Source organism: Oryctolagus cuniculus, chromosome 5 (genome assembly GCF_051225735.1).
Source record: "Oryctolagus cuniculus isolate XC-2025 breed Fujian yellow rabbit chromosome 5, ASM5122573v1, whole genome shotgun sequence".
Classification (NCBI taxonomy): domain Eukaryota; kingdom Metazoa; phylum Chordata; class Mammalia; order Lagomorpha; family Leporidae; genus Oryctolagus; species Oryctolagus cuniculus.
In genome coordinates this window covers 155716616-155727587 of record NC_142871.1, presented here as the reverse complement: position 1 = coordinate 155727587, position 10972 = coordinate 155716616, and the positions used below count along the sequence as shown (strand labels likewise).

The following is a 10972-nucleotide window of genomic DNA, read 5'->3' as shown; positions in this document are numbered from 1 at the left end:
CAACAATGCACCAGAAATAGAGAACTGTGCTACGAAGACCACAGAAACCTAACCATTGTGGACCTTACAATGCTTCTAGAGGAGCATCCAGAGTTTTAACCCCCAGCAGCAGGAGTGGATGCTTTTGTAAGTGCAGCACCTGCTGGTATCTGTGCCCTAGGGCAGGGGCCTGAAGGTTGGGGATAAAGAGATGGGGTCTACCTCATTAGAAATCATCACATTTCTGAGCCTTGGTTCTGCATCTGCAGAAGGCAGTAAATGCACACTGCACACAGATTGTAGGAAGATTAAAAATAGAGCAGTATCCCAAAACTGTGTTTTCTGGAACACAAGCTCTATAGGATATTAATAGGGATCACTAAAAAGGAAGTTTTCAGAGCCAAATAATAGTGGGAAATGCTGGGTGACAAGAGGGTCTCATATACATTGGCGGTATCCATAGAAATGTATGAAAATGTGCACTATCTAGCTACCAACACTTAAAATGCATATGCCCTTTGACACAGTGATCCTGCTAATGAGATGCAGGGTAGAGAGTAAGTTGACTTCTTTCTTTTTTTTTTTTTTTTAAGATTTATTTATTTATTTGAAAGGCAGAGCTACAGAGAAGCAGGGGCAGAGGCAGAGACAGAGAGGTCTTCCATCCATCCCCAGTTGGCTGCAACAGCCAGAGCTGCACCAATCCAAAGCCAGGAGCCAGGAACTTCCTCTGGGTCTTCCCACATGGGTGCAGGGGCCCAAGGACTTGGGCCATCTTCTACTGCTTTCCTAGGCCATAGCAGAGAGATAGGAAGTGAAGCAGCTGAGACTCAAAGCAGCGTCCATTTGGGATGCTGGCACTGCAGGCGGCAGCTTTACCTGCTACACCACAGTGCCGACCCCGTAAACTGATTTCTTATCGCAGGTCTTCCTCAAGACAGAACGTTCATATGTAACATTTCCCAGACATATTCAAATGCAGAACCTTTTCCTTGCATAACATCTTCTGGAACTAGGGTTTCAGAGAGGCATTCAGAAACATGCAATGAGATCCTGTGTGCAAGAGTTCCTGGGGCAGCCAGTACTCCATACACTATTTTCTTCTGCTGGTCCCTGGATTGGCCATGGACCTCTTATCCCATCATCACCATCTGTTCCTTATGACCAAAGTTTCTTTCCTCCCTGGTCTGTGACAGAAGCAGATACGTTCCAATAACTTCTCCTGCCCTCCTGTCCCTGAAGTACACAAGGGGACTTCAAGAAAGTAGAATTTGAAAATAAACTGTTCCAGTGCAAAAATTTTGGGGGACCCATGTGTCGTCGTTCACTGAAAAAACACATTTTTCATGAGCTGTTTGAAGAACATGCAAACAGTCCGTCAAGTTTTCTAAAGATTTTTACTACTCATGGCAACAAAGAGCAAAAGCGCTTTCAACTCCAAGTAAAATTCATCTACATTCCAATTAAAAAACTGGAAAATACTTGGGTCTTTCCACAGAAAAGCTGTGGGACTGGGGACTATGGATTAAAAAACAAATAAAATCAAACCAGAGCCATCAGACAGAAGTGGCTTCTAGATTGACCTTCCTCCTCCTTTCTTATGTCACCATGCATTTGTCCCCAGGGTTTGATTTGGTGCCAGTGAGAAGATGTGGGACTGCCCAAGGAAGAAAGGAGGAGGAGGGAGACTTGGAGATCTTAAAGGGGAAGACCTTGGGTGACATATGGGGCATCGGTAACTGCATGGCACTGGCACAGAGCAGGTCTGAAAGAAATCCCTGAATGAATGAACACACCAATTGGAGCTAAGTCAAGTTTAAGTTAGTAAATCACAATCCCTCACTTTGGAATTAAAAAAAAAAAGAAATCTTGGCAAAAGGTAGACCCAGTTGAGCAAGGGAGGCTGCCTTGGCCAGGTAGGCTGTCCTAAGGTCACAGTAGCAGTGTGAGACTGTGCTTAGGAGAAATTCCTGACAATAGCTTTTGTCCTGCACAGCAAATTTTCAGTTCTTTCTCAAAGGCACTGAACCCCAGCAGAGGCTGTGGGAGTTTATTCTTCCCGCAGGATTTGTGCAGACTTGGATCCTGCTCTCACCCACCCAAAGAGGCTTCCTCTTTCTTGTCTATTTTGTTTTTCCTCTGAGCATTGCCTCTGTCTTCTTCTTCTTGGTAGTGGAGTTCTTCACCAACCGTAACCACCTCGAGCATTGTGCTGCAGCTGTTTGTGGGATACGAGAAATCACTTGAATATAAATCACAATGGTCACACCAACTATTATTTTTTTTTCTATATGGACAGGAAAATAAAACTTAACTATATGCACAGTTGCAAGCATTAATAGTTACCAAGGACTCCAGATCATCATGATTAATTATGGGGGGGGGGTCTTAGATAAGATGATCATGGGGCAAGCGTTTGGCACAGTGGTTAAGCTGTTGGTTGGGATGCTCACATCCCACATTAGAGTGCCCGGGTTTGAGTTCTAGTTCTGCCCGAGTCCAGCTGCCTACTGCTGTACACACATGCAGCAGCATTGATAGCTCCAGCAGCCAGGTCCCTGCCACTCATACTGGAGACCTGGAGTGAGCTTCTGGTTTCAACCTGGCTGGTACAGGCATTTGGGAAGTGAACAAAATCTAGTTCTTAAACTAGATTTGGGATTGTGTGTGTGTGTGTGTGTGTGTACACACAAGTCTGTTTCTAAAAAAAAAGAAAGAAAGAAAAAGAACAAGGAATGCGATATGACTGATTGTCATGGCTCATTTTGAATGTGTTCCTCGATTTCCTGTGTTGGAAACTTAATCCCCAGTACAACATTGCAGAGAATCAAGAGGCGATTAGGCCACAAGAGATCTGCCTTCTTGAGTGGATTAAGGTCTTTATTACAGGGATGAGTTCATTATAGCAGGATCGCTTATAGAGAGATGAGTTTGGCTCTCTCTCAAACTCACATCTCGCTCTTGTTGTCTTTCTCCTTCACCTTCTTGTCCCCTTCCACAATCTACCCTGGGATGACCCAGCAAAAAGGTCCTTGCCAGATGCCATCACCTGGATCGTGGACCCCTCAGCCTCCAGCACTGCACGCCTGCAAATCCTACCCCTCATACATTACCCAGGCTTTGTCATTCTGTCAGGCAGCGGAGAGCAGATTAAGACACTCCTGAAGGATTTTATAGTCTTAAAACCACAAGTAGGGTTCTGCGCTGTGGAGTAGCAGGTAAAGCTGCAGCCTGCAGTGCCGGCATCCCAGGTGGGCGCCGGTTCAAGTCCTGGCTGCTCCACTTCCCATCCAGCTCTCTGCTGTGGCCTGGGAAAGCAGCAGAAGATGGCCCAAGTCCTTGGGCCCCTGAACATATGTGGGAGACCTGGAAGAAGTTCCTGGCTCCTGGCTTTGGATTGGCGCAGCTCTGGCCGTTGCAGCCTTTGGGGAGTGAACTAGCGGATGAAAGACTCTCTCTCTCTCTCTCTCCCTCTGCCTCTGCCTCTCTGCAACTCTGCCTTTCAAATGAATTAATAAATTTAAAAAAGAAAAAAAAAGTGCATGTAAAGTCTAACATACAGAATAAGGAAAAAAAGTTTCTTGGCCAAGTATGATAGATTTCAAAGCCAATATATTTGTATCAGGAAGATAAATTTGTAACAAGCAATTTGTGACTTGTGCTCAAGCCAAAGATAATATTTTAATTATTCATTGATTTGAACTAAGAACACAAAGGTATCCCCCTATTTGTTACTGTAAATGATTGAAGCCTTCTAGAGATTTCAAGGTTACTTCAGAATAAAAGGATGAGTTTTTAAATTCTTAAAAATGTAAACTTATGCTAACATCCCTTTCCATTAAATGTAATTACAGTGATGGAATTAAGAAAACTAAAGGTGAAAAAAAACTAGGTTTAACAGGATGAATCAAAAGTTGAATATGTTTGTGCATATGTGAAAGTCATGTTTTTTCCATTAAGTCTAAAGAATACAATTCTGATTGAAAAAGCAGCACACGCTTCTCCAGAACCTGTTCATCATTATTAAAACTATAGAATATTTTTGTTCCTGTAACCTTTTCATCTGAGTTCTCCTCTATACTCAAAGATAACATCTACTCTTTCAAATCACCCCAGTTGGTTAAGACTACTGAGTTAGGGCAAAGAAGACCTCTCTTAATGCCTGCCTCCAGTTAAGGCAGATTAATGTGTAACAGACAAATACTCCCTCTGGGAACAGCTGAAAACAATGACAATGGGGGAAAGAGTCTGCCCAAGGTCACCAAGAGAGGTTCCAAGGCAGCTAAGCCAGGAGGGAGCAAGATTCCAGGGAGCAGGGTATAAGTCTGATACCTGATATCTGAAGCAGTTTTTCTCTTCAGTACATTTTTTAAAATGTATTTATTTGCTTGAAAATCAGGGTGACAGAGAGAGGGACAGAGAGATCTTCCATCCACTGCATCACTCCCCAAAAGGCTGCAACAGCCGCGGCTGGGTCAGGCTGAGCCAGGAACCGAGTCTCCCACCACAAGGGTGGCAGGAAGCCAAGAACTTGCACCATCTTTCACTGCCTTCCCAGGTGCATTAGCAGGGAGCTGGATTGGAAGTGGAGCAGCCAGAACCAGAACCAGCACGACACAAAAACATCTGTTCCAAGATCTTCACAATTCTGACCAGAATGTGCTACACCAAAATATGTCGCTTTGCAAAAGGATTGTTCTGAGTTGAAGACAATCAAGGAGCAAGTGCAGAAGAGCTCTCTGTTCTCTGCCTAAAAGCAAGACATGTATTTCCCTCTCTGGGAGCTGGCATTGGGGCAACTGCTTAAGGTACCACTGGAGACGTCTGCGTGCCATATTGGAGCACAGATTCACATCCTAGCTGCTCAGCTTCCAATCCGGCTCCCTGCTAACGTGTCCGGCAGGGCAGCAGAGATGGCTCAAGTACTCAATCTTCTAAAACCCACTTAGGAGACCCAGACTGAGTTCTGTTGTGGTCATTCAGGGAGTGAACCAGTGGATGGAAGATTTTCTCTCTCTCTCTCTGCCTTTCTAACAAATCTTATTTTAAAAATTCCCTTTGTGAAGGTATTTCCTCTCCTCTGCCTCACACCAGGAGGCAGAAAAACAAAAGCAACTGTTATTACTGAAATCAGAAAATCAGCACCAAGATGTGCCTGCAAAAACAAACTTTCCTAGGAAAAGACCTGATCTTGCATTGCTTCCCCCAAATACTGACTTTCCCATCATTTACTTTCCCTGGAAGGACAACCTCTTTCTCCATTATCTTGTCACCCACAAATCTATTGTCCTTTGTCAAGAAAGCCTCGAGTCTGCCTTTCTGTGCCTTCACTTCTGTTCTCCAAAGATCTCCATGCACATACAAATTAAAATATTCACACCAAAGAAAATGGGCACGCCTTTGCTTCTCTAATCTTCTTTATGTGGCCTAATTCACAGGCCCCAGACACAGAACAAAGAGGTTAGAGGGACAGTTTCCCAATACACATACCAGTGGCTTTTTGTACCGTGTGTCTGCTAAGCACAAGTTACGATCCATGGGTGAACATATCCCTAGTGACTCTATGGAAAAAGCACCTAGGAGTGAAACACCACCAATTTATTTACTTGTAGGCAATAAGGGAAACCGCTTCAAAGAACAAATGAATTCATGGAAATTAATTCCACTGTCGTTACCAAACGTGGTGAAGATTCGGGAGAATGTGAGCTTCGTTTTTCCAGTTGCAGAAGGCTCAGTGAGTTAAACTTACAGAACCTCACGCCCCAGCAGCTCCACTTCTCATCCAGCTCCCTACTAATGCACCTGGGAAGGCAGAAGACCATGGCCCAAGTACTTGGGCCCCTGTCATCCACATGGGAGACCTGGATGAAGCTCCTGGCTTCTGGCTTCCGCCTGGCCCAGCCCTGGTGGTGCGGTCATTTGCAGAGTGAACCAGCAGATGGAAGACCCCTCTCTTTCCCTCTCCCTCTCTTTGTGTAACCCTGCCTTTCAAATGAATCAAATTTTTTTATTTTTTAAAAAAAGATATATTTATGTAGGCTCAAGTCAGTGGGGTCCACAGGCTCTTCCCTCCACTAGAATCTCTGGATCACACGGGAACGCAGGGGCCCCCGGGCAATGCCGCCGGCGAGAAGATGGCGTCCTGGCTCAGCCAGTTGCTGCGCCTGCGCAGAGACGTCCGCAGCCGCGCCAGAGCCCAAAATGGTGCCCGCCTTTCCTCAGCCGGGCAGCGGACGCCCTAGTGGGGAGGACGGCTGAGGTCCACTGGGCCTGCCAGGGCCAGCCCCCGGGGCTCCAGCCCGGACTCCCGCCCTGCGCTCTCGCAGTCCGCTCTCACCTGGTCTCCACGTCGCCGCCCGCTCCGGCTCCTTCCTGGCCTACTCCGCCATCTTGGAGTCTCCGGACTGCCTTCTGTGACGGCCTGGGAGAGACAACCACGTCACAGCCGCTGTGTTCTGTTTATCAAGTCAGTGACACAGATTTCCCAGGCTTCCAGGTGGGAAAGGAGGGTATCACTGTCAGATCGTCAGTAGACTATGTGGAAGGAGATGCGCGCGCTCCCTGGGCCAGACCGCCTGCCATGGCTTCCTCCTGCAGCCGCGCTCTCAGATCTGCAATGGAAGTACACACGGAACAGCACCCCTTCCCGCGGCTGCCGACGCTCAGGACCAGGGTGGGTGCAGAAGGGGCCCGTGCGGAGTGCGTATTTCAGCAGGCGGAGGGTGCGCGTGGACTGCGGGTGACTCAGGGGCCGAGCCACAGGCAGCTTCCCACTGTCCCCTGAGTGCGCCCGCCGTGGCGGTGGTTTGTCACACTCCCTCGGCCCACGGTATAGAGAACAACTCTGGTTGGGGGAGAAGGTGACTTTACAGTGCGATTACCGTACAGTGTGTTCCAACTGCCGCTTTATTTACTGATGAACAATGCCCGTGTCATCATTAGGGCTTTAGTCTGAATTCTTTTATGCCGGGTTTTCATTTGACAGAAAGTGAACTTCAGACTAGGTCAGCACTAAGACAATCATTCGCTTTTCAACGTTCCTTTCAGTATCCATGGGATGTATACGTTAGCCAGAGTTAAAAATAATCTAAAACGCTCTCCAGCAGCGTGACTGGATTGCAGTGACGGCCAGAGAGCCGAGACTGGAGACAAATGACATTTTTTCCATTTCCAAATACACTACCTGGAATAAGACGATGAATTCATCCTTGTTTTATTGTTGGTACCACCTCGTAACTCTCCTCCGTAGTTCTTGGTTGCGTTTTGGGAAGATGAGGAAGGGTGACTAATGTGAAAGCAAAGTCAGCAACTTATCCTAAGCCCTCACTGCTTTTCCTGTATCCCAAACCCTCAAGAGGGGTTTCCGAAGGGAAAAGAATTAAACCTCATGCAGTGGAAATTAGAGAGCTAGAAATAAAACGGCCTTAAGACTTGTAACAGATATCTTTCTGGTTTATGAACACATTCTCTAACATCTGTTGAGGGACATTTTTGACCAAAGGGTCTGTCAGTATCAATAAGGAAAGATGCTTTCCTCATTGTTCCAGAATCTGCGGTGTCGAGGGTTATTGAAATGGATATATCCTGGAGTTCATACCAAAGATGGGGAAGAAGAGTGTGGATTAAAGTGCAGCGTTGCCCCTGGCCCTGCTTTGAACTCTCACTGGCTTTTTTGGAACTTCACCAAGATCAAACAGGCAGTTGCAGCCAGCTCCAGGCCTCTGGTTCTCTGTATAAATTTAGAAGTAGATTTTGAGGTTAAGATTATGAAGTTTTGTAGTAACTTTAAACTGGAAAGTATTGCATTCACCTTTTATACTCCCCAAAGTAAAAAGAAATGCCCAGCCGTGTAATGAAACTCCTTTCAATCTGACGGTGGTGTTGGGAACAGATTTCACACTGAGCAAATCTTTGCAACGAGGCTCGACTGTTTCCCATTACCCCCGTGCACGGGTATCAGCGTGCAAGTGCTCGCTGCAAAGTGTGCAATTCTCCAAGCTAGATGCACACACGTGGCCACTTGGAAATGCTAACTAAAATCCTATCCGTGGCTGAACACTTGTTTGCACTTATTTTTACCCTAGCTTAGAGCCTACACAATGAAAAAGCAAGCCTGGCACATTACCTTTAAAAGAATTTTTTTTTTTTATTACCCATCACATGCATGGCTCAAATTGTTGTAGCCTTAATTCCTTGAAGAAGAGTTGCTTCTTTTCTATGCCTACAACATATCTTTATAGAATCCTTCACAGCCTAGCAACGTACTCTTCAATGTAAAACAAGCACTAGAAAGTAGAGTTTAAAATGATACACAAAGTCTGAAACCATCAAAACAGGAGATCTATTCAGAAAATGACTTTTTGCTAAATTGGAAGGTAGCTAAATTCAGAGAAAGTTTCAATCTGCCATCATATCGTTGTTATTGTGGTTTGGGGGAATTTTCTTCCTCTTCCCCTTGTCTCAAGTAAATGTTAAAAACAGTCAGTTCACGGGGTGGGTATTTGCCCCGCAGCTAAGACATCACTTGGGACACCAGCATCCCAAATGAAAGTGCAGGCTCCAGTTCTAGCCCCTCCACTCCCAATCCAGCTTCCTGCTGATACGCATGCTGGCCAGCAGCAGATGATGGTTCAGGTGCTTGGGTTCCTGCTACCCATGGGGGAGACCTGGATTAAGTTTCAGGTCCCTGGAGCCAGCATCGTGGCACAGTGGGTTAAACCACTACAACGCCTACGTTCCCTGAGTGCCAGTTTGAGACCCAGGTGCTCCACTTCCAATCCAGCTCCCTGCTAATGCACCTGGGAAAGCAGCACAGGATGACCCAAGTACTTGGGTGCCTGCCACCCAAGAGGGAGTTCCAGGCTGTTGTGTTCATCTGGGGAGTGAACCACTGCATGAAAGATTTCTGTCTCTTCCTTTCTGTCTCTCTGTAACTCTGTCTTGCAAACAAAGAAATAAATATTTAAGAAATAAATAAACTCAGTATGTGTAACCACAGCAATGATAATGACAATGGAAACCACAATACTTGTAAGATGCTTTTATCTAAGACTTCAGTCAAACGCATAGTTGGTGTTTCATGAATCTTTTTTTGAATAATGGGCACCGGCCTCTCCACTTGATTGGTCAGGAAATCAAGGCAATCAGAGCTCATTATTCAAGGTCATCAGACCTCTCAGAGCCAGCACCAGGAGCAAGAGCCCATGCTAGTACCTGTTGCCTTGGACTTCTATGCTTTTCATAGAAGTTCATTTGAGAGTTCATCTTCTTTATGTCCCCAGCTCAGAAATAAGCCTTGTTTGCTAATAGAGTAGGAGTAGGGTGTATAGAAAAATGACTAGCTGAGGTAATTAGAAGGTGATAAAAAGGAGGAAAGTAGAGAATAAAAACAGGAGAATGGAAACTGATCTGTAACTCCTCAAAGTTATTTCCATGCCTAATCCAAAGAATCCCACTCTCCAGGCTTCTAAAGCTTCAACACCATTGCATACAACTTGCATTGAAATGCCTCTTTCCAATTTCAGAATTCAATATTGTGTTGGCTACTTTATCCTGGTATCTCAAACTTAGTACAATAGACTCCAATATTTTAAATTGATTTCAGTATGATTTCATTACACCAAAGTTAAGTATGATACTATTTTTATTGTATACTGAGTTCAGAAAACAGCAAATAAAATGTATCTCCCCACTGGTTGAGGCAGTCTGATTTTGAAGAGCTGATTTGCAGTGTTGTAGGAATTGTCCCCAAGTTTGTCTGAAAGGAGCCACTCCTACTTTTATTGTCTCCAATTTATTTGTTTACCATATATTTGTTCAGAGAAAACAAGAACTCCCTTTGTCCTCTTTCCCCGACCTAGACTCCCGCTAAGTGCTCCGCTGCTTGCGGTAATGTTGACCTAGAAGGATGTGCGATGTAATGGCCTCTGAAGAGGCCCAGCATCTTCCAGGGTCCAAAGGCCGTCCTTGGTAATGGCAGAATTCCAGGTCTGATGGCAGAGGTGGGTGAGCCATTTTTGAAAACAGAATCGATTCTCTTCCATTCTTGTTACAGAAACAACTGCTTGTTCCTAAAGCAAATTCTGAGTACAGATTTGGATCCGTTTTCAGCTTGTCGAAAATGTCCAAAAGCTAACAAAGCTGAAAAGTAGTCCAGCAAAGAATGAGGGTCATTGAATTCTAAACCAGAGACTGATAATCCCCTTAGACCCCAGAGCCCCTCCCACCCCCACTGGCTGCTAATTAGTAAGGGGTGAAGAGGGAGCTGGAATGGAAGCAAGGGGAGCTGCAGGCCTTACAATAGGATTTGTTGGGAAGCTCTGCTCTTCTTCCACAGAAACTCTCCAGCCACAAGGATGACGGAGGCCTGTGAGCCCACAATTAAAGATCCAATCCTCTCTCAATAAAATGAAAATAACCCGGTCATATTCCATAACCTAACAACATCATCTCAACACCTACAGCAGAGACACACAGTGTATTCAGTATTCCCGGACTCAGCAGAATCTCCAGATCAGAATCCTGGGCAGCTGGGCCTGGGAATCTGGATTTTTAAGCCAACGTCTCATCTGATCGTTATGCGGAAGTATGAGAACTGCTGCCTTAGACACTGAGAGAAATGAAGCGCCCCTGGGAGATTTTGGCTGGGGCAGGGGTAGGGGGAATTCAAGGTCCATGCTTATAAAGTCTGGCCTATTTCACAATCTAAGCTACTCCTGGGAGACAAAAGAAGGTCAAAACGGTAAGTGATGAGGACAAAGACAGGAGGGGTACGCACGATTTGGAGTCCTGCCGTGGGCCTCTGAAAGCGTCATTCTGTGGTGCATTGGTCTCTGCCCTGTCCAGGGAAGGGCACTTGTTGTCACTCTTCTTTCTTTATTTCCTATATATCTCAAAAGGCTCCCTTCCCTTCAATGCACACAATTTTATTTAGGAGATAAGTGTTTTTTGTAGAGCATTCGGAGGTAGTTTTTACCAATAAACGCTATATGTT

The 10972-nt window shown here is 45.5% G+C and overlaps 1 long non-coding RNA gene across 1 annotated transcript; it reads right to left on the bottom strand.

Annotated features, from left to right (window-relative positions):
- Nucleotides 1-596: 596 nt before the first annotated feature.
- On the bottom strand, nt 597-9493 carry LOC149126812 (uncharacterized). Its single transcript, XR_016234789.1, has 3 exons — nt 6317-9493; nt 2079-2197; nt 597-768 (listed from the first exon to the last, which is right to left on the bottom strand). It is a non-coding gene; the product is annotated as an uncharacterized LOC149126812 (long non-coding RNA).
- Nucleotides 9494-10972: the final 1479 nt, after the last annotated feature.